General features: G+C 48.9%; 1 long non-coding RNA gene across 1 annotated transcript in view; it reads right to left on the bottom strand.

The window, feature by feature from the left end:
- The window catches only part of LOC109374196 (uncharacterized), an 11553-nt gene extending 8361 nt beyond the window's left edge, over window positions 1–3192 (bottom strand). The window contains exon 1 of the long non-coding RNA XR_002122358.1: window positions 3017–3192. This is a non-coding gene — a long non-coding RNA (uncharacterized LOC109374196). The remainder of the gene's footprint in view (window positions 1–3016) is intronic.
- Between the last annotated feature and the right edge of the window lie 1643 nt (window positions 3193–4835).

Genomic DNA, 4835 nt, shown 5'->3' with positions numbered 1-4835 from the left:
AAGTCCTTTTTGGGGTCTAGTGAGTGTCACGTTGTTTTCTTTTTACTTTTGTGCTTTTTTATGGTGATTTTGCTGTTTAATGTGGCCCCCAAGAGTAGCACTGAAAAGCAGTCTAGTGTTCCTGAGCGCAGGAGGCTGTGACATGTTTCATGGGGAAAATACGGACTTAAATAAGCTTCATTCAGGCATGAGTCAGAATGCCGTTGGCCATGGAGTCAATGGTAGCGAATCAACATACACAGAGCGTGTCAAAAAAATGTATACACATTTTAAGAAAGGAAAACTATTAAAATTGAAATACTCAATATATACCGATAACAAAAGATGACTACAAGCCACGTTTGACTTCTGCAATCACAAAAGGTGTTCAAAGTGGTTGTCATCAGTGTCCGGATGCTTCTGACTATGGCAAACCACTGTTTGAGCAACGTTGACCAAAGTGTCCACTTGTATATATGTTTTTGGCATGCCTGGTATATTAAATAAGGTGTCTTTAAAAAGAAACACACATAAACAAGGTCATGTATTGATCGATTGATAAAAATGTGACCAGAGGCTCACGAGAACCTGACCCTGTATTTCCCCTGGGAGCGGTGGCACTAGCCAGTGTCTCACGGTGACGGCATAGAGCATAACTATTGTGAATAACAAGAATGGACTGTACACTTATTCTCTCATAGTTCCTGTGGGTCAGGAACCTGGGCAAGGCTTATGACTCGTCCTCTGCTCAAGGCTCAGTCAGGTGTCAGCCAAACTGTTCCTCTCAGGAGCCTGGGGTCCTCTCCAAACTCGCATGTTGTTGGCAGAAGTCAGCCCTTTGTCCCTACAGGGCTGAAGTCCTACTCCCCAGCTTGCTGTTAGCTGGGGCTACTTTCAGCGTCGAGAGGCCACTGGCCGCTCTCTGCCCCTTGGCCGTCTCACAGCATGGCGGCTCACTTCTTCAGCCCTGCAGGAGATCTTTTACTCCAGGGCCCTCTGAGGTTAGAAATTCACGAAGAAGTGCAGTGCAGACATTTTTAAATGATTAAAGTGGTGACTTCAAAGGATCTCAGTCGGTCTACACATCATTGAAACTGTGGGGCAAGGGACCAGGGAGGCCCTCCTTTGTCCTATTTCGCTTTTACTGAGAGTTCTTCAAGGGGCCCCTGTTACATGGTGTGATTTCAGTGGAATGGGACTGGAAAGGCCCAGAATTACAGAAAAATTTCTATTCACCTTGAGCTGGGTCTCCGTCAGTCCACGCCGAGCCCACAATGCGCATGTCACTGCCTGACAGACCCACGGATGAGGTGCTCAGAGAGGCCTGTTCTGCTCCTGGATACTGGGGTTCAGTAACAATTGGGGTGAAGGGTGGGTACAGGGCATCCAAAGTTGTTCGGTTATGGGTTTGTATGTCATTACAGGGAGCCCCAAAGGCGCTATAATTATTTTCCTAATACCTGATGGTTCACTCAGAGCTCCTGGGGCAGCCTGAAGTTACCTAAGCTTCCTCCTTGCACTAGAAATAATGACAGGAATCGGGTTTTGGAGGTGTCTCCCAAGTACCTTTGTGTGTGTGTGGCCCAATTAAGGTCCAATTTGGGAAGAATACACATCAATAGAGCTTTTTCTGATGAAGAATTGCTTTCAGACTGTGGCCCTTTTGTTTAAAAATGGCTTTGTTTCTCTTTTATTTGGAGTCCAAAAGCCATTAGCCATCGAGCCCCTGCCCCTTCCAGGGCCACTCGGACACAGGCTGCAGATGGCCAGACAAAGACTGGCCGTTGTGCTCCAGGCCGCCTTCCTCTGACAGCGTCTTTCACTAACATTTGCTTTTTCAAAGCCATCTTTCCTGAACAAGGGCTCCTTTCTATATAGATGACTCCTAATAACCCCCACTTCCCGCCTGTAAGGATAGCTGTTTCTAACCCTTTACAGAAACATATTCCCAATTCTACGTTCAGCTGAGCGGCCATGGCTTCTCTGCAGAGTCACCGAGTACTAATAGCTTCACAGTCCTGCCTGACCAAACCAGGTCTTATCTTGCAGATTCAATGTTATTTCTCTGCCAAGTGAAGAGGCTGCGTTCCGTGACCTCCTGGTTCCTCGTTTCCACTCTGAAATGCTAACACGGGATCTGAGGCCACAGGGTAACCAGGCTGTGCCCAGGCTTCAGCAGTCCATGTCACCAGAGGGGCTCACTGGACATTCAGATTCCTGGGCCCCAGGCAGACCCACCCGACCAGAGTCTCAGGGGCAGAGCCTGGGAACTTGTATTTATAGCGCGTCCCCCAGAGGTTTCCCACTTGCAGTCAGCTGTGGGAACAACTGGGTGGCATTTGTTTAGGAAGCTCGCTAGGGCAGCATGTTTCTGCGTGTGAGAACAAGCAGCCCGTTTAGAACAGCAGGGGGAAAACCAGCTTATTCTACTGGCTAGCAGCCTCTGTCTTTCTTTCAGACACAGGTGTCTTAGTATTTCGTCCAAGAAGAAAATAGATAGCTATGGGAAACCATGAGCTCTTACTGGAGGCACCAGCCTCTCTACCCCCCAGCTTTTATCCAGGCGTCAACCTCAGAGAAGAGCAAATACAATTTCAGAGGGTCCTGACCACCAACATTAGGACAACTGCAAGACGCAGAGTGATTTACAAGTGAATGTTGCCCGTCTTCATCTTGATAGCTCCGTCCTTTCTGTCACTCTACCTGAAGAGGTTGAACCTTGCTATCGTGGAGTCTTATTTTCTGTGGGGGCTGGAAGGCAGCCTCCCTAGTCATGGACCTGGCTTTCACCCATGGGGACACAAGTCAGGACTGTCTCAGGAAAGCAGTCGGTGTCACTCATTCCTGTTTTGAGGACTGAGGGAGGCTCAGGGACCACGGTGCCCGGGGAATGGAAGGCAGGCCGTCTGCGTTTCACGGTCCTGAAGCTATTTCTCACGGAAGGCATACCAGATTTTTACCCACGTCGATGAATGAAAGAACCTTTGGTTCTGGCGCTCTTTATTACAGAGGAAAAATACACAATGAAAGAGTTTACCTGCAACCCCACCCATGATGAAATAATGAATGGTCCGTGCTGGGCGGTCTGGGAAAGCAGGGTGCATGCCGCTGCCTTCTCTTGAGGTGTCCAGGTGTGGGGAACCTCACCTCCGGGAGGACTCAGGCATTCGTGAACATGTCCAGCTCTCCCGGTAGGATCTGGCTGAGACCTCAGCATGGGGCCTGCTCTATTCTAACAACTGAGGGTATCACTCTGAGGTTGCCGAATCTCCCAGGGGAACCACGTGGTAACGGTTTCTGTGCGTCATCCCTGATGTGTGGCAGGGATGAAAGTGCCTTGTGTGCTACGGCGTGTTTGATTTGCTTCCCAGCAAAACTTGTGCTGTTTGTTTTTTTGTCCTTGTGAGTATCACTAAGAACAATGATGAGTGAACAGAAAATGGTCTAGTAACCTGGATTAGATAAGCTCAAGGAGAGCTTCTACCAAAGCTTCTCAAAAAGGGTCTCACAGTCTCAGAAAGTGAGCTTGACACATGTTTTGCCCTCGCCCAAGTGAAATATTCAGTTCTGCATCTCTTTTTATGACAAAATCTTTGAGTTGCCAGAAAAGAGCACCCTCAGAGCTTCAGAATAGGACCTTCCTGGGACGGCTCCCTTGTCCTCATGACCACGTGATGAACCAACTTGACCCAAAAGATCAGGCCTGAGAAACCATATTGTCATGATGTTAAGGTGTAGTTAGCACTGGGTGTCTATTCCAGGCCACCCAAAAGTCAGGGACACTCACATGTGAACTTCTAACCTCAGCCACATGAGGAGGAGGAGACAAAGGGAGATTAGAGAAGCCCAGGAGAGGTGACCTGGGAATGCAGCCCAGCTGCTAAAAGGCAACCCTCTCAGAATCCATACCCTATGCCGGATCTTTAACATCTTGATTTAAGAGCTTGTTCCAGCCCTGAGGAAAATACGCTGGGCTCCCTCCCAGGATGTCTTAACCTTCAGCACAAGGGCCAGCAAGCTTTCTCTGTTAAAGGCCAGAAGTTCCAGTCAACTCTGTCATTGGAGCATGAAAGCAGTGATGTGTGGCTTTGTTCCAATAAAACTTTATTTATAAAACTAGGCGGTCAGTCAGACGTGGCTTGAAATGGATGTGGGAAAGGTCCAGCTGGTCTTCAGTGGTGAGAGCCATGGGATTGGACTCCCAGGCCCTATTGGCAGTCACACTCTCCGCCATGGAGAAAGCTGGGAGGAGAGGGGGCAGCACAGTGGAGACAGGACGCGCAGAGTGGAGCTCTGGGCAGGCAGTTGCCTGGTGGCAGTTATTCCTAAGCCCATCTTGATTTCATTATATGAGACAACTCAAATTCTTTCTCATAAGTTGCCCTTTTGTGCTCCAGCCAGTACGAACTGAATTTCTATTATTTGTCACTGAAAGAATCCTCATGTATCCTGCAGCTCATATCCTATAGGACCCAATTATCCCCAATAGCTGGAACCGAAGCTTCTCCTGGCTTCTGGGTACGCGTTCGGTGCTCAGTCTTACTTCAGATGCCTCAGTTCCAAGGAGTTTGCTGGGTGCCCTCTGCACTGATGGCAACACAGTTCCTGTTTCAGAGACGGCACCAGCCCACACTGACCGGCCAATTCCAGAAGGCGGCCACAGCGGCTGTAGTTCTTTCTGTTATAAGCCGAGACACTAATGATGGTCTCAGCAGCCTCAGAGCAGTTGTCTGCCTTGAGGAGATCAATCATTCTACAGGATAGAAAACATAAGAACCAAACTCACCTGAGCAGCATTCTCCCAGACAGGTAGGTGCTCCTTCACTCACACCAGTTTCCTGGACGGGCCTACGGCT

Source organism: Hipposideros armiger, unplaced genomic scaffold (assembly GCF_001890085.2).
Source record: "Hipposideros armiger isolate ML-2016 unplaced genomic scaffold, ASM189008v1 scaffold_17, whole genome shotgun sequence".
In the NCBI taxonomy this organism is placed as follows: Eukaryota; Metazoa; Chordata; class Mammalia; order Chiroptera; family Hipposideridae; genus Hipposideros; species Hipposideros armiger.
The sequence above is the reverse complement of the archived record's forward strand: the minus strand, read 5'-3'. Positions and strand labels throughout refer to the sequence as shown.